The 26899-nt window shown below is 47.8% G+C and overlaps 1 protein-coding gene and 1 long non-coding RNA gene across 4 annotated transcripts in view; one reads left to right on the top strand and one right to left on the bottom strand.

Moving 5' to 3' along the window:
• LOC146426384 (acid-sensing ion channel 2) overlaps positions 1-26899 on the bottom strand; it is a 377298-nt gene that overhangs the window by 266031 nt on the left and 84368 nt on the right. The gene's annotated exons all lie outside the window — the stretch shown is intronic.
• Positions 849-3993, top strand: LOC146426385 (uncharacterized). The gene is made up of 3 exons (XR_014856658.1): positions 849-1593; positions 2134-2264; positions 3041-3993. It is a non-coding gene; the product is annotated as an uncharacterized LOC146426385 (long non-coding RNA).

Here is a 26899-nt window from a genome sequence, read left to right as displayed (position 1 = left end):
CTCTACTTATCTCTCTTTCTCTTCAGGCAGTTTCTCTGCTCTCACCCCCCACTCTCTTAAGAAGCAGTCTCTGTGCTCACCCCCCTTCCCAAACCTGCAACACAGACAGGAGGCAGGGCGAGAGGGGTTCTCTGGTCAGCCCAATCAGGGAGAGGGGTTCTCTACTTAGCCGTGGGGTCCCTCCCACAAGAAACAGTCATCTGGGAACTTCTTTGGCGTAGGTCCAATCTCATAAGCAACATCCCGCCCGAATTCTGCTGCAATGTGAGTCTTTTTGTCCATAGGGTTCTGTGCAGACTCTCCCAAGCCGAGGCCAGGCTGCTTCCATGACAGGAGCAAGGCCTTTCTCCCCCCTGCAAGGCCTTTGCAGTTTTAACTCTTTGTATGAGACTCCCACTGGTTCACAGCTTCCTCCAGGCATCCACCTGCTCTTCTGGCGTGGGCTGTGGGTGGATTTCTGCACTCCTGTGGACTCCATGGGCTGCAGGGGAACCTCCTGATCCCCCCATGGCCTTCACTATGGCTAGCAGAGAGTTTTCAGCTCCGGCGCTTGGAGCACTAGAGCACCTCCTCCCCCACCTTCTTCACTGACCTTAGCATCTCCATGCTGTTCTCCCTTTACATATTTTCACCTCCACTTCCTCCTCCAACTACAAAGAAGTGAAAGAAGTGTGTGCCTGCCTTGCTTTGATTTCTTCTTACATATGTTTTCACAGAGGCATAACTAGCACCTCTAATTGGCCCAAACTTGGCCGGTAGCATGTCCATCACTCTCAGAGCCATCAGAGATTGTTTCTGCTGGACTTGATGTAAAAACTTCCAGAACTTTCACTGAGGACATACAGGAGCCATCTTTGTGCCACTCCCCACCCCTCAGACACCTCCCCAGGCCTACCACAACAGCTTCTGAGGGCTCCAAATTTCTTCTAGATGTTAAAAATACTTTACTGATGTTTTGGGCCAATCAAAACCACCACACAGGTTTTGTGATGTCTCCAGCTAAGGACAAACACCTTTCCCAGCTGAGATATTTCAGTGCCATTCCCTGAGGAGCCAGAGGGGATTTCTGCAGTTTCCAGGAATTGTGTGGGAAGGATGGCGGAGGACACAGTGCTCTGCCATGGCCCTCACTCCTTCGCCTGCCACACTCCACTGACTCCTCCATAAAATCTTAAAGGGCTTCTGCATAAAACACAAGGGCAAGGACTTAAACTTTAACAACTGTGACCTTTCACAGCGAAACAAATTCCCCAGCCAAAGGAAAACTTCCAGTACCTCCTCAGTCCTAGGATCTCTCCAGGTTTCCTTAGCCCTTGCAGTAGGTCTCAGGGCAGGTTTTTCTGTGGGTTTGCTCTTGCAAATAGCAAAGGCAGCTGTCTGCAATGCCTCAAATCCACTGTCTTTATCCAATTCCTAGAAAAGGTGCTTTAATAAATGTGTTCAGCCCGAATAACCAAGCCCCAGGGCCAAGGCTGGTGCCTCCAGCTGCTCCAACCTTCACATCACAAATCTAAATCCAGGAGAAACAGAAAACACAAGGAAGTGCAGATTGGTCCTGACCCTCCTGCCAAGCCTCGCTCAGCTGCTTCTGGGGTGAGTACAGAGCAAGAATTGCCTTTGTTTCAGACCAAACCTAGCACATCCTAAAGGATCTTCCTTGGCTGGGAGTGCTGGGGGTGAAGCAGAATTCCAGACAGTGGGAATAGGCCCTGCACCCTTCTGGGCCAATTCTGTCCCTCTTTTGTCACCAGAAAAATTCTGATCTTACAGTGAAACCAAGAAAACTTGTGCACTCAAAAGCTTTTGTAAATTCAAAAGCAAAACTCTAACTTCTGCTGAAATTATTCCATTAGGAATTTCTGCCAGAAAATAACACAAGGAGAGAGGGAGAGGGAGAGGGAGGGGGAGGGGGAGGGGGAGGGGGAGGGGGAGAGAGGTCCCCGTGCTTTAAACAGTCAGCTGGTTCTAATTCCATCCCTGCATCCATCCCTCCATCACCATAGTTGTTTCAAATTCCACCTTGTAAACACACAATTTATTGAAGCTTTATTAAACGCAATCTACTCTTCCTGCACAGATTTGCAAACCTTTTACAAGTTGCAAATGATCTTTTATTGATTTTTCTCTTTATAGAGTTGATGTTATTTGCTTTGTTTACCTGGGAGCAAAAGACCTGCTGGAGAGAAGGTTCATTTCCTGCAAGTTGGATGAAAATAAGTCCAGCAGTAGCTGCTTAATTGTTTTGAATTATTATTGTTAATCAGGTTTGTGTCTTTGATTCGCTGGAAGGCAGTGATTTAATTGCACTGCACCTAATTAGCAGCAGTTTTGATTACTGTGAGCTTCAAGTGGCACCAGTCCTTAGTAAACAGAGCCTTGAGTGAATATTTTGCCAAACATCATGGGAGGAGGGAGAGGCAACGTTGCTGCTGGGGAAAGCAGAAGGATAAAAGGGATGGAGAAGGACAGGATTTTAGCACCTGAGCTGTGTGTGAAAGGAGGAAAGGAGGATCCACAAGCCCAGGTGTGGAGGTCAAGTTGAGTCCTTTAGATCACAGAATCATCAGCGCTGGAAGAGACTTTCAAGTTTATCCGGTCCAACCATCACCCCAGCAGCACCAGAATCCCAATAAACCACCACATTCCCAATTGCCACATCCAGACTCCGGTGGAAAACCTGCAGAAAGTAGTTTTCTCTGATCCATCATTCTCCAGCTGGCAGAGCTGTGGTCAAAGCACTTCTCAGGTGATTCTAAGGGAAGGAAGCACTGACACAAAGGCCAAGTGTGTCACAGGGAATGTCCTCGGGTTGCATCATTTGGAAGAGAAGTTGCCTTGCTCCTATCACTGGAGAATCTCTTCTAGGAAGGAAAACATCATTACTGCAGTATTGAATTGCATGGAGAGATTTATGATCTAATTTAAAGGTGCAGGGATTTATTTGTTAATTGTAATAAACAGCAAGTTCATTACACTTTAGCCTCCAAAGCAGCAGCATCTCGTAGACAGGGAATAAAATACTGATTTCATTCATTCGCAGGGCAGAAGTTCATCAGGGAGGAGCCAAGAATTGAGAACAAAACCACCACTTCTCCTCTGCCAGAAAATGTCTTTCAATGGGAACAAATGCAGGAGAAAAGAGGCTCTTCCTTTGGAAGGTCCACCTGGCTCCTGGGAGCACCACACAAGGAGTTCTAGGATTTAGTTTTATTTCTCATTATTTTATTCTGATTTATTGGCAGAAAATTAATCTCAGTTCCCCAGGTTGGGTCTGTTTTGCCCAAGGCTGCAACTGCTGAGTGATCTCTGCTTGTCCTTATCCTCACCCAGAGCTTTTCATCCCATTTCCCCTGCCCAGTCCAGCTGGGAAGAGCAGGGACAGAGCAGCTTCGGGAGCACCTGGAGTCCAGCCAGGGCCAACCCACCACGGCCTGAGCACTCCAAGGGGAGTTTTAAGTGTGAATAGGACCAAACTTTTGTAAGGAAATAAGTTCATATTTCCCTAAATGCTATTCCTCCAAAACCCATGGGTTTTCCAGGTCAATAACACCCTGAGAAGCTTTTCCAGGGACCTTACTTGGCTGCTTTGTTGTGGTAGCACCCTGACCTTTCTCAGCTCTTAAACCACTTTAATTACATCTGTATTTGTATTTGTATTTGTATTTGTATTTGTATTTGTATTTGTATTTGTATTTATTTATATTTTTATTTATGCATGTCAACTTCAGCTCTTCCTTGCAATGCAGACTTAGCCTTGAAGATTAAATCCTTTCATTTATTTATCTGCTTTTATTCCTGCCCCTTTGGATGTTTCCTGTTAAAAGTCTGTTATCTTGTGACCCGGAATATTCACTGGAAATGGCATTGGCCTCTTCCTTCAGTGTGAATGGAAAGATTGAGGAGCTGCTTAATTCAGGAGCTCCTCTCCTTCAGCATCGGATGCTGGGCAATTTTTCATTATTAAGGGGACATGTCCCTGTCAGGGGCTTTAGCTGTTGACTTCTGCAATTGGCTGATTTTATCTGCAAATCCCAATTTAATGTTTAATCTGATCCATATGACACTCTGGTGAAAGTCAAGGAAGTGCTTGAAGCAATTCAGTGGGAAAAAAGAGAGAAAAACAAAAGATCCAAATCAGATCCTAAAGAAAAAGCAAACCTCTCCCAAAAGCACTAATCCTGCTTGGCAGAATTCATTCAGTTCCCTGAGGTGCCAGCAGAACTTTGTGCCTGAAAAACAGGGAGTGCAAATTGCTGCTGGGTGGGAGATCAAGGGTGTTGTTATTTCCTTCTCTCTGGAGTTCTTGGAGGGAAATGATAATTTGTATTTTCCCCTGGGAGATAATATCCCACTTGAGATGTCAAAGAGGAAACCACAGGGAAAGAATTCGCTCTGGCCCATATTTTCCTGCCCTTCTTTGCAGTTTTTTAGCCCTCTGAAGCACAGCACTGAGTGGTGACAAGTGCCTGACTTGATTTCACACCACCATTTCTCACTGGTTTCCCACTGGGAAAACCTGGAGAAACGTCAGCAAGAGGGAGGGGTTTACATCTGACAGGCTTGGGTGCTTTTCAGCCTTCACAGAGACATGGACTCAGCTGTTCTTGGGGCCTTTTTTCTCCCTATTCCCTCTTTTTCCTGGCTCCAGTCTTGCCACAGAACTGGCACCATTCCCAGGACCACAAACCAGATCAGCTCATGGCATAGCAACAGGAAATCATGGAATTACTGAATCCCAGAATGGTTTGGGTGGGAAGAGATCTTAAAGTCCATCCATTCCCACCCCTGCCATGGCAGGGACACATTCCACTGTCCCAGGCTGCTCCAAGCCCTGTCCAACCTGGCCTTGGACACTGCCAGGGATCCAGGGGCAGCCTCAACCTGTGCCAGTCCCACCTGGATGGGAGAAGTGAGGGCAGGAGCTTCCTTTCTCTGCAGGAAGGGACAGGGATTTGTCTCTCTCTCCCTTGGTTACTCCGACTTTGCCTCTGCCCTGAGCCAGAACAGTCCCCAGGCACTGCATGTGCAATTCCTCCCAGTCTTACCAGTCAATACCAGTCAGATTCTGCAGCTTAGAAAGTGAAAGGATTGTCCCTAAAAAGGAAAACCTCATCCTGCATCTCCTTCAAAAAGTTTACCCCAACTTTCCTAAGAAATTAAGGGAAAAAACCCTTGTTTTTTGGGAGGCAGAACTACTGTCCTTCCTCCCAGTTTTTTTATTTGCTTCCAAAATGCTCTAAAACTTCCAAATATTTTTATTCTATTTTCAGTAAAAATGCTACTTTTTAATTAGCACAAATTCCCCATAAGGGGAACAGGCTCTCACTTCTGAATATGGAAGGTGGATCCACCATCTGGACAGCAGGCTCTGGATCCACAGAAAACAGAAGCAGAACAATCTGATGTCATCGCTTGTCAAAGCATCACCCTTTTCTGATGAAATTTTACAACTTGGGGAGATTTCAGATGAACAGATGGAGGTTTCACGTTGAAAATTCAGGCACTCTGCAGCCCAGCAGAGGGTTTTTAACAGGTCTGGAGGACCATGGAACACACAGGGAGAGCTTTGCTTTAAACACAGAGTTAGGTTTGACAGAGATTCACAGATGATGCTCAGGGCTCTCATGGAGCAGCCACAGCTTCTCTGGGCACCCTGTGCCAGGGCCTCCCTGCCCTCCCAGGGAACAATCCCTTCCCAATATCCCATTCATCCCTGCCCTCTGGCAGTTTGAACCCATTGTCCCTTGTCCTGTCACTAGCACCATTTTAGCAGCTTCCCTTAGGCACTGGAAAGCCACAATGAGCTCTCCCAAAGCCTTCCCTTCTCCATGCTACATTATAATAGAGATATTAATTATAACTGTGGTAAATGGATACTCTTTATCTTCCTCAGGGATGGATCACATCCCACATCGATCTCATGTGCTGTGATGGATGCACAAAGGTGCTGGGCTATTCCAGATGCTGGAGCCCAGACAGGATGGAAAAGGAGGATCTGCTTTGTTCCCCTTTGTCTGGGCCTTTGGCAGCACCTGCCTGAGCTCTGGGATTAAAGCTGCCCACGCTGTGTCACAGCTCAGCACAGCATGTTTGTAAAGCAGGGGAAAGGCAGGAGGCAGAATAAGAAATTCAAAGGGAGGAGGGCACAGGAGCTGCTGGACTGAAAATCATCCCTGGCAGTGTCCAAGGCCAGGCTGGACAGGGCTTGGAGCAGCCTGGGACAGTGGAATGTGTCCCTGCCATGGATGGGCTTTGATGTCCCTCCAACCCAAACCATTGCATGATTCCATAATTCCATGGTTCCAGCTGTCCCAAGTTTCCTAGCTGAGTATCACTGCCATAAAGCCCTGAATCCTCAACCATATCAGATGGAGAAGAAGATACTAAGATAGTCACCATTTTAATTGAAAATATTGATTAAGTGGAAGTGCCTGAGAAGGTACTGCAATAATCAACTCACCTCTTTTTAACACAAATCCCAGGGGGACAGTTCATATTCACAACTGAACAGAGTGAATCATAAATGTTGTTTCATTTAAAAAGCACAAATACAAAAAGTATTGAGAGAGAGAAGATTTTGAGTTCTGCCTTTGGATTGAGAATTTTTTAAATAAAGCCTTGGGGAAACAAATCCGTGGATTTGCTTCAGTGACGTTGGAGAGAAGAAAAAGGGGTCTACCAAATACCAAATTAGAAAACAATGAATATTCTCTAAAGCATTTTTCTAGGCCTTAAAGTCAATCAAAATTGTGTTGGCAAATCCTGCTTCAGCCCCTGAGCTCCCAGAACCCTCGGTGCCACTCTATGGGTGCATGCAGCAGTTCTGGGCACATGGAGGAAACTCCTGGCACTGCCTGAGGGCTGTGGGGGGAGCAGCAGTTGACCCACACAATGCTGTCTGTAAAATCTGGCACAACTTTTAAAATATTAATCTGCTCCAGAGATTTTCTTTACTTGCTCCATATCCATGATTCCTTCACCAGTTTGTGAGGTGTTTGCTAAATTGGTTAAGAACCAACTTCACATTTCTAGAAGTGTCCCATGTGGGATGCTTGCTGTCCCTTCTGCTTCACAGACAGAATCCCAGAATCCCAGGATGGACTGGGTTGGGAGAGACCTTAAAGGTCATCCAGTGCCACCTCTCCCATGGCAGGGACACCTCCACTGTCTCAGGCTGTTCCAAGCCCTGTCCAACCTGGCCTTGGACACTGCCAGGGATCCAGGGGCAGCCACAGCTTCTCTGGACACCTTGTGCCAGGGCCTCCCCACCCTCCCAGGGAACAATTCCTTCCCAATATCCCATCTCTCCCTGCCCTCTGACAGTAGGAAGCCATTCCCCCTTGTCCTGTAATCCCAGACCCTTGTCCAAAGTCCCTTTCCATGTTTCTTGTAGCCCCTTCAGGTCCTGGAAGGTCACAATTAAGTAACCCCAAATCTTCTCCAGGCTGAGTTCATTGTCCCACAATGTCTGCTGGGGTCACCCCATGTGTCCAGCTGTCCGGGGATGCCAAGGAAGGACAGGATGGAGCTGTCTGGAGACAGTCCAGCAGCACAGGACGTGAGCTCACAACCACCTGAATGCTGGGTACAAAGGGCAAGAGCTGCACCTCCAGAACAGGTGATTTGCAGGTGGCTGAGGAGGATGAAACCTCTCACAGTTCCAGCAGAAAGAGCTTAGAGGAGCTCCACAGTTGCTCTGTCTGTACGTCTGAGGTAACAGAGCCAGTCCAGAGGAGAGCTCCCTCTAGAGAGGGTGTTGGGACAGAGAAAATCCTTACAGAGCCAAAGCTTGCGTGCAGGAGAGGGAAAGGCATTACCTGCCTGAGTAGGTTTCTCTCAGCACTAGGGTAGAGTATGGAAAATTGGCTGAGTGTATAAATCTGGCTGAGTGTATAAAATTGCCTGAGCATATAAAACCAAGGGCCTCAGCTGGCCTCTGGGACCTTGGTGCACTCACAGCTCACATGAGCAGTCTGGGGTGTTTCTGCAGAAGGGTTGGCAAATCACAAAGCTCCTCATGATTACCAATTATTGCCAGAGCTGATGGGAGCTCTGCAGCCATGGCAGGTGCTTTATTTCTGTCTCATAGGGTCCACAACCTAATTTGGGTCAAAAATAGGCTGGTAAGGTTCAGGGAAAGACACAGGTGGAGCAGCCTTGTATCTTGTGTGTGTGGGAGTGCAATGCTTAAAAAAAGTAAGAGTGAGGTGGGGTGTAAGGGAGGCAGTTGAAAGGAAAGGTTGGGATGAGGTTGAGGCTTGGAGCAACCTGAAATACTGGAAGGTGTCCCTGCCCATGGCAGGGGGATGGAATTAGATGATCTTTCAGGTCCCTTCCCACCCCAGCCCTCCTGGGATTCCATGATTCATTCTAAACGCTTCCCATTCTGTTGAAGAACATCACAATTTCTGCCGTACTTAGCAAGTCCTACTCTTGCCTTCATTTCGCTCAGTGCAAACGTGGAGCATTTGTTGAGTGCTGAGAGTGAACCACAGACAGTCCATGGAAGCACTGCAGGGTCACTGGGGCTCATGGCATCACTGACAGATGAGCTGTGCCTGCTTCTTCAGGCAGCCGTGGGAAATGAGAGCAGACATTGGTCAGAGTTTGTTCAGATTTGTACCTGACTAAAGCCAGCCCAGAGAACCATGCTGAGCTGTCTAAAGCCAAAATACTGCTCTGAAAACCACCCCTGACACAGGAGCTGCACCAAGAGCATCAGGCCCTGTCCAAAACATAGATCAGAATTAGGCCTTAGTTTGGAGAATGATTTCTCCCCTCCTACAGGGCCATCAAAGCAGCCATTCCCTGCATGCATCCTGTCAGGGCACTCAGATCTCCTTTGGGAGCAGCACATTGCTCCTGGAGACACAGAGGCATTTTTCCTTCCCTCCCTTCCGGGTTTATGAGAAAGCCTTGAGCAAGGACATTTTATTTTCTTTTTTTCAAGGACTGATCACTATCAGACTTCAGGTCAGAGCTGATGTGTGGATACTTTGCAGACTTTCCTGGGAAACCAGGTGGAAAATGTCATGGACCATCACGTCAGCTCCAGGAGCTGTCCTGCAGAGGAAACAGGTGGTTCAGGGAGAGGTTTCTGGGAGCAGAATTTTAACTCAGATCTGTCCCTGGGCACAGGGGAGCCAGGCAGGGATCCCTAGGAGCAGAATTCCATCATCACACAGAGCCCTGTGCTGGGGTTATCGACTGATGTGAAAGTCTGAACTTCTGAATTCAGGGTAAAAGGACTTAGGGAGTTTCCAGACAAGGTTTTCTGCCAATCTGAGTCCCAGAGGATGCAGAACACTTTCCTGGGATGATTCTGGGCAATGGGATGGGCAGTGCATTGCTCATTTTAAAACTGCTCCTCCATCTGTTTGCTGCTTTATCTTAAAGTCTCCCTGCCTATTTCCCAGCCTTTCCCATGCTCCCAGCCCATCCTTTGAACTCTGCATATGTTCCAGTTGGTACCAGCAGCAGGCAAAGGTTAAACCTGTCCTGAAAATCCACCAAGGGTAAGTTAATGCATAAAGAAACAACAAATCATTCTTTTCTATCATGTGGTTTTCTTAGAAAGAAAAGATTTACTGAGGCCAGGGTCAATCAGCAAAGGAAAACAAAAAAACCAAACAAACAACAGAAAAACAAACAAACAAACAAAAAAAAAAACCCACACAAAAACCCCCACAAAAAACAAAAAACCCACAAAAATCAATAACAACAACAATAACAAAAAAAAACAACCAGGGGGTGAAACTGGATGGGCTTTAAGGTTTTCTCTTCCAACCCAAACAATTCTGGGATTCCATGAAAAAGCCATATTCCCCCTATTGCTGCAGTGGATATTTACTGACAAATGTAATTCACTTTCTTAAAAGCATCCAAAGGCACAATCTGGGTGGAATCAACAAGTCTCATTATCCAGAGGCTTCAGATCCTTCTGATGAGACTTTCTTTTTTGTTTTCCAAGATAAATCATCAAAACACAAATTTACATTTCTTCCCCTCCTCTCCCCACACACATAATTTTATTATACTTGTAGATTTTGTGGACTTTGCACCGCACGAATGGCAAACTAGAGCTCTGTGATCTCTGTGGAGAGCAAGGGATGACTCAGCTCCTCTATTTCCAAAGGAGGGGCTTTGATCTGAGCATAAATCGGTTCCTCTTCTCAGCGGACCTTGGTAAGCACTGCCAGCAGTGCTCTGGGTAATCACCTCAAGCTTGGTCTGGATTTCTAATTGCAGAGCCCAAATGATGGTGTTCGAGTGCTCATGGCCCCCTCGATCTGCACATGGAGCACTCAGGGTCTCTCTCACCTCCTGTTTCTTGTGTTTCATTCTGAGCTCACTGACAGCTCTGCCCTGGTGGCACCCAGTGTCTGTTTCTCCCGAGGCTCTGCACTGCAGTCCTGCTGCTCCCACAGCTGGTGCCCAGGAGCTGCTGGAAAAGGGGAAAAGTCCCCTCCAGCCCCTCCGTGGGGCACCACAGTTGTGTTATAGAAAGCTACAACCACAATCCTAAACTGAGGAGCTGAAGATGGAACTGCCCCAGCAGATCCACAGCCCTCCCCAGGCCTGCCAGCAGCAGCTCTCTGCAGCCAATGGGTTTAACCTTAGCTTGGTTCAAAATTCAAAGGAAGGCAATAAAATCACCGCTCCTTTACGAGTTTCACTGATTTTAATACAAAACTTTAATCATAGAATCCCACAGTGGTTTGAGCTGGAAGAGACCTTAAATCCCATCCAGTGCCACCCCTGCCATGGCAGGGACACCTTCCACTGTCCCAGGCTGCACCAAGCCCTGTCCAACCTGGCCTTGGACACTGCCAGGGATCCAGGGGCAGCCACAGCTTCTCTGGGCACCCTGTGCCAGGGCCTCCCCACCCTCCCAGGGAACAATTCCTTCCCAATATCCCATCTCTCCCTGCCCTCTGACAGTGGGAAGCCATTCCCATGTCCTGTCCCTCCAACCCTTGTCCCAAGTCTCTCCCCCTTTCCTGCAGCTCCTTCAGGCCCAGGAAGGTCACAGTTGGGTCACCCCTGGTCTCTTCTCCAGCTGAACACCCCCAGCTCTCCCAGCAGAGCTGCTCCATCCTCTGCCCATCCTGGAGCTCCTCTGGACTCTCCAGCAGCTCCATGTGCTGAGCTGTGCCCAGAGCTGGGACAGCTCTGCAGGACAAATCCTTCCTCTGCTCTGCCTCCCTCCTCCTTACCCACCTTTAATTAGCACCTCATTAACACATTCTCGAAACGCTAATTATTTATTCCTGGGTTAAGTGCTCTGGTTGTGTCTTGTATTTCAGCTCAGAGGAAAAGCAGCCAAACCATTTTTCCTTCCCTGTGGACAGGCTAGTTCACCACAGCATCCTCACTTTCTTAGCAGCTTTATTTTACCTGCCTTTCACAGCAATAAATGAGCCTTTACATATTTCCTTTGCATTATTGTTGAGAATCAGACAATCACTGAATTTTCAAGTGTTAAAGCTTTCATCAGCAAAACTGAACATGGAAAAGCATCACATTATCCAAGGAGTCTCGACCCTTTCCATGTTTACTTTTTGATTTTGGTTTGACTTCTTATTTTTCAATTTTCAGAAAAGCAAAACTTTCAGCACAACAACCCTAACACTTCTGTGTAAGTGTAAATTAATTGGCAGGACTCCTTTCAACACTCTGCAGCTCTTCATGTCCCTCTCAGCTGGTAATAAATGTTCCACATCCTTTGGACTTCCACGCTGCCTTTCATCTGAGAATCTCTAAGTGTTTAGCCAAGGACTAATTAATCACTTCCAGCCCAGCTCCCAGTGGGACAGGCAAATCTGAGGAGCAAAAGTGTCAATATTCCGGGGACAGATGAATTCCCCAGACACCTTGGGGCATTGTTGGACCACAGGAGCTTTCGTGCTCTTTGGTTCAAGATGGGATGTTGGACCTCTCTCCAGCGAGGAGGATTGAGGGCACCTATCTCACTGTTGTCTTGGCAGATCTTTTAAACTTGATTTGAAATTCTGCATTAAACCAGGAACTGAGCAATTCCTGAGAAGCCAAATGCTCCCTCTGAACAGGAACACAGAGGAGGGGATTTTCTCAACCCAAACCAAAAATTCCCAGATATCTGAAAAATGTGAAAACTGCTTCCATCAGATTTCCCTGGACCTCTGCAGAACTCCCAGCCCAGAGCTACACATGCTCTCCTGTTTTGTTCCTGGAGCTTTGCACTGCCCCAGGTTATTTTACCTCCCATATCACTGGGTGTAGGAAACTCCGAATACCAAAAAAACAGAGGTCAACGTGCTTCCCTCAAATGCTGCTGCCATGTGAATCCCAGGGAGGAGGGATCCATCAGCCAGGGCTGTCTGCAGTGGGGCTGCTGTGTCAGACACCCTCTGGGAGAGCTCAGCTCTTCCCCTGAGCTGAACTGGCCGCACAGCATTGACCCCAAACTGTCACCCCAAGTCCCCCTTAGACTAGTGCAAATTAAAGATATTTATTATGCAACATCTCAATACAAACACCATTGTTTCAAGTGTTGGGAAGAAGAGGCTCTGAAGCAACCAGGGAACAGCTGCTCCCTGTGCATTAAAAGGGCACATCCAAGACCCTTCTGTCCCTCCCCATTCTCCTGCTCACGGCTCCATAGACATTTGTTCAACCTGCAGGCACCATCCCAGCTCTGGGAGAAGTTCACATCCTTCTGTGCTTTTCCAGGGATGATCTAAGCTTAGGGGAACAAGCTGGGTTTCATACCCAGCCCTTTTCTTGGGGAAATGTTTTCCAGAAGGAATGTGACCCTGATTAGGAAGCAATTCTTTACTCAGAGGGCACTGAGGCCCTGGCACAGATTCCCAGAGAAGCTGTGGCTGCCCCTGGATCCCTGGCAGTGTCCAAGGCCAGGTTGGACAGGGCTTGGAGCAACCTGGGATAGTGGAAGGTGTCCCTGCCCGTGGCTGGGGTGGCACTGGATGGGCTTCAAGGTCCCTTCCAACCCAGACCATCCTGGGATTCTGGGATCAAAGCACATGGGCCCCTTCTCCAGCCAAGATGTAAAGTCCACACTTCCCATCACAGGGATGGATCTTCCCTATTTCCTATCCCAAAGACACAAGGTGGCCCCTTTTATACAACTTGGTACATTTCATGTTCTGAGCATGATGTTTCCTGGTCTGGAATATCCCTCTGGTCAGTTCAGCTGTCCTGGACCTGCTGTCTCCTGGCTTTTTGTGGAGCTCCTCTCTGGCACAGCAGGGACACTGAAAACTCCTTGATTCAGAGTGAGCTCTGCTCAGCCCCAGCTCAGTCTCAGGGGTGCTGTCAGCACTGTTCCGACAATGATCCCAAAGCTCAGCACTGCAGGAGCTGCCAGCAGTAAATGAACCCAATCCCAGCTGGAGCAGAACTCTTTCTCCAGCAGGACTTCAGGCAGCATCCCAATCCTGTAACCATCATCCCTGGCTCTAGATGAGCTCACTCCATGTCCTGGTTAGCCTGGTGAGGGAGCCTGGTTTGGGCTGCCAAGCCTCCCTCATCCTCTCTCATTGATGCCAGACAAGCTTACCTAAAACAGAGTCAAGACAAAGTTAAGAGAATAAAAAGCAGTTAAATTTATTGAAGGGTCCTCAGGTGCATTTAGGGCAGACACAGCCCACCCAGGGCTACACCCAAAATGGACAGCAAGTCACAAGGTTTTCATACTTTAGAAGTTCTGGCCATTTGCATATCTGGGGTTAATCCTCCAGTTACAGCTTCAGGTAATGAAGTCAATTACTCCAAATTTACTCTCCCCAATTCACTGTTGTTTACATATCTCAGTGCCTGAGACAGTAAGGTGTCCTTGGGTTTCGAGCTTAGAGGAATTGTTTTGTCTAAAAATGAGTGAATAGTAACTTAACACCCTGTATGGAGTCTAAAGTTATACACTAAAAAATTACAGGATTACAGATACATGAAAAACAGAGAAGTTAAATCCTATGGCATCACCATCCCCTCATCCCCTCCCTGCCTCATGCCCTGCACACCTCACAGTGTTCCCACAGCCTCCCTGCCTGGTGCAGTTGTTGTGCTCTGGAATGAGCTCAGCAGAGCCCAGCCGAGCGGGCAGTGACAGCTCCGAGTGTGCTGGGGGAGCTAGGCTGTCAGCTCTGAGCACCCAGCCCTGCTGATGATGCCCTGGGCCAGAAGACGCTCCTGTCACTCGGAATTAGCATCAGCCTTGCTCACAGATGCCGGAGATATTCCCAGGAAATGACCCTCGGAGCCCTGCTGGGCACGAGGAGCTTCTCCAGCAGCTGAATGCAAACATCACTTTTGGGAAGGATGGGGCACTGAGGAGCTTCACGCGAGTGACTCTGTCCCAACACCTCCGTGTCCCCAGGACAGGGACTGCAGGTCCTGAAAGGCCCTGACCCCCCTATCCCACTGTAGGGGTGCAGATCCTGCCCTGAAGGGTTGGTATAATCCACATGAACTGCAGGGACTGCAGTCAGAATTCAGGCCATTGCCGTGGGTTCAGGAATTGCTGCTGTGTTCATGGCTGACCCAGTGCTCCTGCAGTGACCTTCACACCTGAGGAGATCTGGGACATCACGGGCTCTGATCCATTCCTGATTTATGGGGTCTCTTGCACTTATCTGGCTTCTGATTCTCCCAGAATTCACAAGACCTGTCTGACCTTTGACACCTCTAATGCCTCCCCAAATTCCCTTGAACTTGACCCCTAGGTTCAAACACAGACAGAAACCTGTGCACAGGCAGCCCCAGTCCAGCAGCCTCCTTTCCTTAGAAAACTGGGCTGGAGAGCCTGAAAAGAGCCTTCTCAAATTCAGAAATCCTAATTCAGCAGAAATTAACATCTGACAATTTATTTCCATTATATAATACTTCATTAAACAGGAATTCTGCCAGATACCAGCTTTCTAAAAATAATCCCTGGTTTCAGAAAAGGAATTCTGGTCCAGTGTATATTAGTTTTATAATTTCCCCATTATTTCATGAACACTCTGCTCCCTCTAGCACAGATAATGTGTTATCATATAAGAGTTAATGTAGTCTGGATTTCAGGGTTTTTTTCACATCATTAAGTTCTGCTGCTGTTCAGCACTGATTGAAATGTCTCATCTTTTTCTAGATGAAAATGTCTGCAGCTTGCTGTAATCAAACACTTTCCAGTATAAACAGGATATCTGGATGTGGAAAAGATCGGATTTTCAATCAGTGCTAAGGAACTGCTGCACTTCTCTAAAGCACTGACAATTTTAAAGAGCTTTGTTGCATATTCATTGATAGCAGCATCTGTTGAGGTCTATTATTGACAAACAATGAAATATAGAATAACAGAGAATTGTAGAATCATTAAAGAAAATCCCTCCAGGATCATTGAGCCCACCTGTGCCCAATGCCCACCTCATCCCCAGCCCAGAGCACTCAGTGCCACATCCAGGAATTCCTTGAACACCTCCAGGGTTGGGAACTCCAAACCTCCCTGGGCAGCTCTTGCCAATGCCTGACCACCCTTTCCATGGAGAAATTCCTCCTGATGTCCAATACAAACAGGAAAAATGCACAATATAAATGCTAAAAAATTAACCAATGTCAGAATCAGTTCATAGGAACAGAAACATTTCCTATAGATCTGGAGAGGGATTTTCCACAAGGGAATGTTTTGTTAAGACAAGGGGGAATGGCCTTAAGCTGAAGGGTGCAGGGTTAGATGGAATTTTGGGAAGGAATTCCTCCCTGGGAGGGTGGGGAGCCCCTGGCACAGATTCCCAGAGAAGCTGTGGCTGCCCTTGGATCCCTGGCAGTGTCCAAGGCCAGGTTGGATGGGGGTTGGAGCAGCCTGGGACAGTGGAAGGTGTCCCTGTCCATGGCAGGGGTGGCACTGGATGGGCTTCAAGGTCCCTTGCAACCCAGACCATTCCGGGATCCCATGAAACACAGCTCTTCTCCTGACTAAGAAAAAGCACGTTTATCTTTCCCCGCTTCAAACAAAAATACCAACTTAATGCAGCAAGGAGAGGAGAGAAATCACTGGCAATTTTTGCAAAAGAAAGTCACTGAATCAGGAACAGAAATTCTCAGTACTCCAAAAACAAATAAAAAAACCCCTCAAAACTAGATTGAATTGAAAGTTTAGATATTTTCGCGTCTTGTTCTTTTACAGACTTGCACATTTTCCCTCCATTCCAGCACGTCCTTAAGGACTTGGAAAGATGAAACTCAAAAGTTTTGAAATAAAAATGCAAGTTAAAACGCGAAACATCTGGAATGAAGATTTTACTGTTCAGTATCTCAACTTCCAAGCACAGCCACTCCTCCCCTTCACACACATTTCTAGTAAAAAGCAGAAGTTGTCCCATAAAGACCTGAGTTTGCACTGATGAGAAGAGATTGTCGCTTTTCCCTGAGAGCCAGATCAGCATCTTTGCCTGCAGTGCTGTGGGGCCTGAGGCTGCAGTTCCTGCCTAGCTTCCCAACCTGCTTGGAGCAGTTGGTGGTGCAGCTTTGCTGAGCTCCGAGCTCCCCGACCCCGCCAGGCTGGGCTGAAGCTCTGCTGGGTGGCTGAGGAGGCTGAAGAGGCACCTTCTCTGCTTGTGGAGTTGGGATGGTTTGCTGCAGTGCCTCTCCCAGGCAGGGAGCTCGTTACTCATGGGGAACAAGGACAAGCAGGGAGCACTGGCTGCAGAGCTGCTGCTTTGGAGATGCAAATTCTCCGTTGTTGGCTCTGCCAATGGGGCACCATTGGAATTGGAGGAAGGTGGGGATGGATTTTAGGAGGGTCTTCATAAACTGAGTGGGAGCTGAAGGCAGGGGCATGTCTGAGGTGGCCCAGGGTGTTTAACCAAAACCTGCTTCTTGTGGAATGTGTGGTCATGAAGTGAAACCTCCCTCGGTGGTGAGGGACCAGAGGAGCTGCTCCTGATCCCACAGCAAGGCAAGGAGTTACAGATCCTCTCTGCTGAATTTGTGGGAATATATTGGGTTGAATTCCTGGAAGGCTTCAAGGCCAGGCTGGACAGGGCTTGGAGCAGCCTGGGACAGTGGAAGGTGTCCCTGCCATGGCAAGGGTGGCACTGGATGGGATTTAAGGTCCTTCCAACCCAAACCATTCCATGATTCCATGAATTTATCAATACCCAGACTGATATCATTCAACACATCAGCCTAAAGGCAAAGGTGCAGAGAGACCACAGCTGAAAATGCCAATTCAGGTGAGAGATGAATTAATTTAGAGCTAGAAAATACAAAAGGAAAAGTATCTGCTCAGTCAAAAGCTCAGACTCTAAGTTGGTTTAGTCCCAGCATTTGGGCATAATAACAGTGTTTGTGTAGACATATTTATGTACATAAAATGGACATTTCAGGCTTGTCTGATTTAAGTGTCACATTCTGGATGAGTCCAGCAATGATTTGTCTTCTCTTCCTGAAATTATTGCTTCTGGGAGACTCTTCAAAAACCAGGTGCCCCAAATTTCACGAACTGGACATTTTTTCCTCACTGGCCTGAAGTCCCAAAATGCAGTGAGTGCATGATAAACTCCAAAAGGGATTTCCAGAAACAGCTCATGGCAAAAACAGCTTTAGTGCAGAACCAGCCAATCTCAGCAGGAGAAAAATAACAATTGCAGCTCTTGTAGGTAACAGCTGGCAGGGAAACACGGTCCAAGGTCTGTCAGAACAAGTCAGACTTCAGGGCAAAAAGGATTGAACACGAGATCTGCTTTTCTGCATAATCCAAGTCATTGGTTGTGTCTGAGTTACTCCATATCTCAACTGGAAAATATCTTTCTGGGGAAAGTAAAAAGTGTTTTTTTTACTTAAATATTGCTGGAGCCTGAGAACCCAACAGTGCCCGTTGTGAATTGTTCTAGAGCTGGTTAATCTCTGTCAAACATTTCCGTTTTCTCACATCCTGAATTTGTCTGGTTGAAGTTCCTTGTGCCTGTGCTCCTCACGCTGCTGCCAGGCTGAGCACTCCAGCAGATGGAACATTGGAGTATCTGAGTCTTCCAGCCCTGGCCCCTCTCCCCCTGGGTTTTCATGGATAGGTCCAATTCCCAAGGCTTTTAACAACTCATTTTGCAAGAGGTATTTTGTTTTCGGGTTTGTTTGGGGTTTTCTGCGGGGAGAGAAGGTGCCCCCAATCCATCAATACTCACAGTATAACTTTTCCTTTTCATACTGGTCTGTTTTAGTCTAAATATTTAATGTTAATAATTCAGAAGTGCTGCATTTCATATTCCAATATATTTCATGTAGAAAAAAAAAAAAAATTCAAACTGACTTCAAAAAGAAAAACTCAGGCCTGGCCAGTAAAAAACACCCACATTTTAACAATTTCAATCTCCCCTCGGCATCTTTTTTTCTGTGTTGTGCAGGAAGTTAATTAGACTGCTAGACTAATGAACTATTTGATTAGACTCAATCCATATTTGTTCCAAGGAACTCACTGCATTAAAGTGAAAGTCAGCACACCAAAACATTTTCAGTAGTTTTAAACTCTTTGAAATACACATATAAGATCTACCAGAGAAGCATTTTATGTTAAGGACAAGATTTTTTCTTTTCATACAAGCTTTTGATTCCTATCCTCAAATTACATTGTGAAGTCAGATATTTTAATTTAAGTAAATGAAATTTAAATAAATTCCCCAACAGAACTGCAAAATTAAAACAAAAAAGAGAGCAAAATGAAACAACACCAAAATAAAAAAAAAAAAAAAAGAAAGGAAGAAAAGGAGAGAAATCATGGAGAAAGATGAGACATTCACTTTGAAACAAAATAAAGTTATAGTCCACAAAATATTCCCGTCTTGCCAATCAGCTGCTCTGTGAACAATCGGCTGTGATTAAGGGTCTGTGTTCAGTGATCTGCAGGAAATTCATGTAAAACTCTGCTGCTGCAGAAGCTCCAGCCCTGAATCTCCAAAGGAGAATTGGAGATGCTTGGAAAAAGCATCTTCCTGAATGTCTCCAGTCTCCTTCTGATCCAAGCCGATCCTAATTGCCTGATTATTGATTATCCCTTTGAAGTGCAGTCATCACCACGTCGGCTGGATTTGCCATCTGCCTGTCTCGTTAACAACCCGTCTATTTCCCCACAAGCTGTCTCTCCCAAGGAAAACACAGATGCTTCCCTCCCGAGCACGTCCTGGGGAGGACTGCAAACACAGATGGCTCTGGAGGAGCACAATGGGGTGGCAGCTCTGCTTTTCCTCTCCTCAGGAGCCCTGGGGATCGCCTGCCTCGGATCAGCCGGGCTCTGTCCTCCCCTTGTGGTGCTGCGATGCCCACGGACATCTCCAGACTTAGAATCATGGAAAGCTTTGGCTGAGAAGGACCTTAAATCCCATCCAGTGCCACCCCTGCAATTGGCAGGCACATCTTCCACTGTTCCAGGTTGCTCCAAGCCCTGTCCAGCCTGGCCTTGGACACTGCCAGAGATCCAGGGGCAGCCTCAGCTGCTGTGGGAATCTGTGCCAGGGCCTCTCCACCCTTCCAGGGAAGGATTCCAGGCCTGGTCACCAAGCATTTCGAATTGGGGTTTCAGCTGGAATTCTCACAGACCCCATTGAAATATCCAGAGACCCGTTTGGAGCCTGGAGTTGACTTGGAAGGAGCAGGCAGAATCCAGGCCTAGCCCCTGCTGCAGACCCATGAAGAGGAATTTCTTTTGTTATCCTGATTATGCCCAGAACAGCACTGATTTCCCTGGGATCATGGGTATAGAATCATGGAATATCCTGAGCTGGAAGGGCTCAAAAGGATCACCAGGTCCAGCTCCTGGCCCTGCACAGGACTTCCCCAGACATCCCACCCTGTTCCTGAGAGCACTGTCCAAACACTTCCTGGATTTCTCTTTGGCAGGGGAGCCCAGTTTGTAAAAAAAGATTTCATTAGTAACTGAGATGTCCAAAATAGCTCTGGAAAATACCCTTGAGAACTGACCCCAGTATTCCCAGCCCCAGGAAGAGAAATTCCACCCCCAGAGCTTTTGCTGCAGCTCCCCAGGTGATGTGCCTGGCACGTGGAGACAGGTCTTCAAAGGAATTAGAGAGGAGCAATGGGCTGATGATGAGCAACTAGTAATTAGCAGAGTAATTAGAGCAGGCAGAGTGAGGAAAGAACATGCCAGCTCTGCTCCACCTGACCCTGAACAGTGAGGATCCTCCAGCACAGTTCAGGTAAAATGGGAAGGAAAAGCAAAGTGATCTATGTGCAAAGCAGAAGGAGATGGGAATGCTCCTAACACCAGCAGAGCTGAGGCTGTGGGTGCTGCTCAAAAGGATCACCAGGTCCAGCTCCTGACCCTGCACAGGACTTCCCAGCCTCCTCAGCTGGTATTTTGGGGAAGGTGAGAGAGATTTAAGCTTCACCTAAAAACATTTCTGCTCCTATTAGTTAGGAGTTACCTCGTGCCTCCATTTGCACTCTAGGCCCACCACAAAGCTCACTGAGGAGGGATCTGTCCAAGACACAGTTTTCCCACTCTGTGCTCCCTGCAGCTTTCCCCTTTCCAAGAAGAAAGACTTTGGAAAGGATTAGTTCCACCAGAGGCTTATTGTTCAGAGCTTGGTGGTTGTGAAATGGATGTGAGAGGGGGATTAATCTGCCCTGGGCCTCAGCACTCCACAGAGAGATTCCAGAACCCCCAGCCCTGTGTGGTGTGCAGGAGCATGGAAGAGATGCCAGCATGAGGATTTGGGGTTTATCCAAAGGTCAGATAAATCCTAGTAAAGGTAACACCTCTGAAATGTGAGCTGCTGGGAGGGTACAGTGTGAAAGCAGAAACTGGCACTCATTTGGGCAACTGGCAGGGCTGCTTGTGCTCACCTGCAGAGTGTGAGTTAAAGGCCTGTGCATGAGGAATTTCTCTATAACCACAGCAGGACTTTGGGGAGAAAGATTTCCTAAAATTGAGAATCATGGTTATAATGGAGTTATTTCCAAAGTAGGCACCAAACCCATGTGCAAGATGGTGCTGTTTCCACAGAACTCCTAAAGATTCCCAGGTGATCATCAGGTTATTCCCTTCCCAGATAAAAATTCCACCCTGAGTACATTATTCACTCAGTGGATTAAAGTCATACCACTAAATTTAAGTTCATTTTTCCATTATCTGCAAATTTAAAGAAGAAAGGCACCCTTGGATGCAATTTAGAGAGATCTGTCTGGTTCTTACTCCACCACTAGTGAGAGGAATGTGGAGTTCATGACAATGATTTATTGCTGTTGCCACCGCAGGAGAGCTTAGAGCCCTTCTCTGAACCTGGACAGCTTGGATCCCATGTGGGAAACAGCTGGATCTCTCCACTGGCCACAGGAGAAGAGGGAGATCAGGATTTCAGCACTTTGTCACTCATTTCCCAGAGGTCTCAGGCCCTTGGGATCCCAAAGCATTTATCAAAGCTGACGCAGAGACTTTGCACAGACACACACTACAAATAAATCACCAGAACTATCAGTGCTTCAGTCTCCATACACTGCTCTCCTTTCAAAAACCCTTCCCACTCTTCAGTTATCCAGCTTGCCCAGCTGGTATTTTCCTCTGGTACTTGTGTTTGTAGAGGGAAATGAAGTTGTCAGACTTCAAATGTTCTTTCATCATCTTAGCAGATTTGCCAGAGCAGCTGTGCTGTTTGGAGGCCTCTCCTCTCCTAAAGCTTTAACATAATTGCCTCTCGGAATGACAATTCCCCAGTGTGGCTCTCCCATGGGATTGCCCAGGTGTGGGCAGGAATTGAGGAAGCACAATCCCCTGATGGTGCAAACCATACCCAGGGGACAGGTTTGCCCCTGGAAAGCTCCACACCAGGATGGGTTCCTCACTCCCCCCTCCACACATGGAATACTCTCCAATAATCCAGCCATCCCTGCTAGCTCCAAGCCCCTGTGACACAGCCTGAGCTCAAACTGCTCCTGAGGCACCTCCTGCAGCTTCCGGCCTTCAAAACTGCCTTTACTGCTCTTGCTATGGAATGATGCACTCTGGATTAGCCTTAAATCCAGCCTATTGAGCCATTTAGCCTTCAGAAGGATGTGTGGAGTAATTGCTGCCCTCTTAAATCACTGCTGAGCACTTTAAATATGCAGGAGATCAGCTCAGCCTTTGAGCTGCGTGCTTGAGAAAATGGGGTGGAAAATGTCCATGAGACAATTTTCCTGTTAAACAGCCATGGTTCTCTGGGCAAGAGAATCCAAGGACCCCGAATCCTGGGAGAGACAGAGGGAGAACATGGCCCCAGAGCTTCTCGAGGTTTCTGCAGCTGTGAGGCTGCAAACAGCTCTGGGTGGGAGGGAGCCTGTTTTGCTGCAGAGCCCTGGGCATCCAGGGCACAGCTCTAGGGCAGACTGCAGTGGGATACCCAGGCTCCTTTCCATTTGTTTGCTGTCATTTTGTATCTGTTATGGTGTGCAGTGGTTTTTTGGGGGGTTTCCAGGTGTTCACGTTCAGTCTGGAAGCTGCACATCCCCAGAGCTCTAGCCTGGAGCTTGCTCATGGTTTGACCCTGCCCAAATTCCAGGCACCTACAACATCTGCTCTCTCTGCTCTCCCCTGCCACAGCTGGGCAGAGGAGAGGGAAAACAAAGTTAACACACACAACACACACACAAAGGACTCATGTTGGGATAAGGAACAGGGAGAAGATGCACCGAGGGCAAAAAAGGCTGAAAACTTAAAGTTGCAAAGTGATTTATTAATCTGAGTCAGAGAAAGATAATGAGAAGTAAAAATAAGCTCTTAAGACACCATTTCTTCACTCACCCCCCTCCCTCCTTCCCACCAACAGCACAGGGAGGGGATGCAGGGTATGGGGGAAATTCCTTCCACTGCTCAGGGAGAAGAGTCCTCTATTTATCCATGGGGTCCCTCCCATGGGAGACAGTCCTCTACAAACTTCTTTGGCGTGGGTCCAATCGCATGAGCAGCATGCCACCCGAATCTGATCCCACATGAGTCCTTGTCCACCAGGTGCAGACCTCCAAGCTGAGGCCAGGCTGTTCCATCCCGGGAACAAGGCCTTTCCCTCCACTGGGACCTCCACTGGATCACAGCTTCTTCCAGGCATCCACCTGCTCCTCTGCTGTGGGCACCTCCCCACAGGCTGTGGGTGGATCTCTGCACCCCTGTGGACTCCATGGGCTCCAGGGGGACAACCTGCTCCCCCCATGGTCTTCACCATGGCTGGCAGAGGATTGTCTGATCCAGCGTCTGGAGCAACTCCTCCCCCACCTTCTCCACATCAAGTCTCCATGTTGTTTTCCCTCACATAGTCCCATTTCCTTCTCCTCCTCCTCTGGCTAAAAAGTACGTGCTCACATTGTTTTGATTTCTTCTTAAATATGTTATCACAGAGGTGTAACTAACATCTCTAATTCACCCAGGCTTGGCCACCAGCATGTCCATCACTCTCAGAGCCATCAGAGATTGGCTTTGCTGGACTTTGTGAAAAACTTCCAGAACCTTTACACAGGACACACAGAAGCCATTTTTGTGCCCCTCTCCCACTACCAAAAACTGGACCAAGGGAAACCGACACAGATACCCAGGCTCCTTTCCATTTGTTTGCTTGGTGTGTAATGGTTTTTTGGGGGCTTTCCAGGTGTTCATGTTCAGTCTGGAAGCTGCACATCCCCAGAGCTCCAGCCCAGAGCTTGCTCCTGCTTGCTCCAGCCAGCCTGTTCCCAGTAATGAGAGATTTTCCCTTAAGGCTGTCCCACATTCTGCAACAGCAAGTGTCCAGCTCACTGGGGACAGAGAAAGCAGCACACTGGAACATCCAAACACCTCTGATCTAAACAATCTCAGGTGCCCTACCATGCCAGACTGATAAATCAAGGGTATTAGAAAGCAGGCCTGGCCAAAGTTCATTACAGTTCTCATTAGCTCTGAGGGAGGGCTGTAGGGAAAGACACAAAGTCAAAGTGGGCTTCAAACACCTTGTGCTCCCACAGCCTCTCCATCTGCTCCAAGCCAGCAGCTCCTCCACACACTCCAGATTTGCTCCTGCTCAGAGGCCTCAGATACTCCCTGGAGGATTCCAGCACTTAAACAGACCAAGCCCTTGCAGTGAGTATTGGGAACTCTCTTGTGAAGCTGGAGGGAAATGAGAATTACATTTTTCAGGAGAGGTTATTTGGTAGCGGGCAAGTGCTAGTGAGCATCAGCAAACGTCCACATGGTGATGCCAATTAGCTGAAAAATCATTTAAAGATGATAGGAACACCTCCCAGGAGCCAGGCAAGGCTGAGGGTCCCTTTCTGCCCACAGGGGTTTTACAGTGGCTGAAAAAGCATTTTTAGCCTTTGAGAAGCATTTTACCACTCCAAGACCCTACTCAGCCTGGAGCTGCACTTTCACTCAGCACCAAGAGGGTTCACAAAGGGTTAATAAACTGCCCAGGAGAAGCACCAGCACAAAGGGATGGTCAGCTTGGGGAGCTCCAGGAGATCTCAGAGTCCCTTCCAGTGCCTAAATGGTCTCCAAGACAGCTGGAGAGGGACTTCTTTGGCCAAGGGATGGAGGGACAGGACAAGGGGGAGTTGCAGTGTGGAGAAAGTCTCTTCTTGGGCTCTTCAAAAAGAACAGACCAAGGTTTGTCACTGCCTGCTGCAGCAGGGATGGGAAGGACTGAAGCTGGTGGCAGAAGCTCTGAATTCCCAGGGAACACAAAGGAGACCTTTCCAAGAGCCTGCAAGCAGCGCTGGCCACTCCTGGCAATCTACCTCCAGGTATTTGCCACCACTGAGGTCAGCCAGAAGGCAAACCAAGCTTTGGCCCTGTCCTGATGTGGGTACAGCTCCAGGGACTCCCTCCTCAGCCTGGAAAAGCCACATTTTGGGACATACATAGGTGCCCTCTGCCATGAATGTGCTGCTTTGCGCAGACACCACTTCTGGAGTGGATTTGTGGAGGGTGAGATTCAAGCTCTTCTACCCTGTGCTGCTCCAGCAGCTGCAGAGGAAACCAGAGGCCAAAGTCTCCATGGCCTGGAGCATGCTGGGCTCAAGGGGGATAATGCACTCCTGGGGATGAGCTGTGAGGCTGTGAGACCAGCAGAGCCTTGGGAAGCACGAGTGGCTGGGGAATGGGCTGGAATGGCAGAGATCCTCTCTGGCACAATGGCCCCACCAGGCTCAGCGTATGGCACTTGCCAGCTTCAATATAAAGTGTGCCAAATGCCATAAGCTGAGCTGGCAGCACTGGGGTGTTGGCAGAAGAGCCCCATCCCTGCTAGGAGTTCTGCTGGCATCAGCAGGTTGAGGTTTTAATTGTTTTAACGTTCCTCAGCTAATGGAGTTACACCAGCCAAATTCACAATCACACTGAGGTGTCCGATGCTCTCCTCCCTGCACATGCAGCTCTGGAATCAGGGAATATCCTGAGTATGAAGAAACCCGCAGGATCATCCAGTCCAGCTCCTGGTCTTGCACAGACACCCCAAAAATCCCACCCTGGGCATCCCTGGCAGTGCTGTCCAAACACTGCTGGAGCTCTGGCAGCCTCAGGCTGTGCCCATTCCCTGGGGAGCCTGGGCAGTGCCAGCACCCTCTGGGGGAAGAGCCTTTCCCTGAAATCCAACCTAACCAAGAAAATCCAGGAAATTTGCCCAGGAATGGTACAATAGAGGCCTGTTATGAAGGAAGAGCTGAAGACCAAATCTGAAGACCTAGTGCTGTTCTCCCACCTCACCCTTAGGACTTGCTCACAGTTGAAGGAAAGACTTGCAATGAAGGAATTTGTAGTAGGAAAAAAAAAGAAAAAAAGGATGTTTTCAGTTACTTTAAAGTCCCAAGAACAGTTTCTTTGAGAACATTCTTTGAGTACATTTTGTAGCACCTCAGCCATTCCTATTTAAACAAAGAGAGGCAGAAAAACTCTTGTAAACTGAGCCAGCTCGATCATCTGGTTTGTGTTCCTTGGCAAGCTGGAAATAAAGACTCAACAATGCATTTTTTGAAGTTTTTTTCTCTGTACTGTGCTAACAAAAAAAAAAAAAGAAAATAAGGGATAACACAAGAGCAAGAGCCCAGGCATTGTGTTGTATTTTAGTGAGACAGGAAAAGGGGAGGCAGCTTAGGAATGCAATTAAATCCAGCAGCAAAAAGCTGAAATCAGCATGCGTGAAAAGAATGGGAAGCGGTGACTGTGGGTCCGTATTTATGGAAAATTTCCTTCTTCTTTTGCAGAATTTGCATAAAGCCCAAGGCACGCAGAGAATAGATCTGTCTATAGCAATCTGGAGCCCCGAGTGCCAGAAGTCTCCAGTAAATATGTGATGCAAAGGAAGCTTTCAAAAGAGGAATGCCCAAAAGCCTCAGAATTCAGAGCAATGGCATCTTTGTCATGCACAATAACACATCTGTACAAGGCAGGGGAACGTGGCCTGGAGTCACTGTGTGTGCAGCTGACTGCCTCCTCCCCTCACCAAAGGGTTACCCCCGCACAGCCCCGTCTCTGGCAAGATCAGAAATTCCCGCAGCAAACAGCACAAGCTCAGATGCAGGAGCAGATATTTGCTGTAATCCTGGATCATTTCTTTTGCTGGTCGAGAGCACAGCCCCAGGATCACTGGTACATCCTTAGCAATGGTTATTGTGAGAATTTTCTGATGTGCAGCTTTGTGTTAAAAGCTTTTCTGAGGCAGCTGCACAACAGAGAAGATTCTCTTGTCTGGTTCAGGCAATGTCTCATATTGGCCAGGCAAAAAGGATTGTTTAGGATACATTTTGTAAACAGGAATTTGTGAGAGAAACAGGAAATCAGATTACAAGGATGTCTCTGACATGTAAATAGGACAAGGGGGAATGGCCTTAGGCTGAAGGAGGGCAGGGTTCAATGGGATTTTCGGAAGGAATTCCTCCCTGGGAGGGTGGGCAGGCCCTGGCACAGGGTGCC

Source organism: Lichenostomus cassidix, chromosome 27, assembly GCF_008360975.1.
Source record: "Lichenostomus cassidix isolate B80296 chromosome 27, HeHo_3.0, whole genome shotgun sequence".
Lineage (NCBI taxonomy): Eukaryota > Metazoa > Chordata > Aves > Passeriformes > Meliphagidae > Lichenostomus > Lichenostomus cassidix.
Note: the sequence above shows the minus strand (reverse complement) of the source record. Positions and strands in the feature narration are given on the sequence as shown.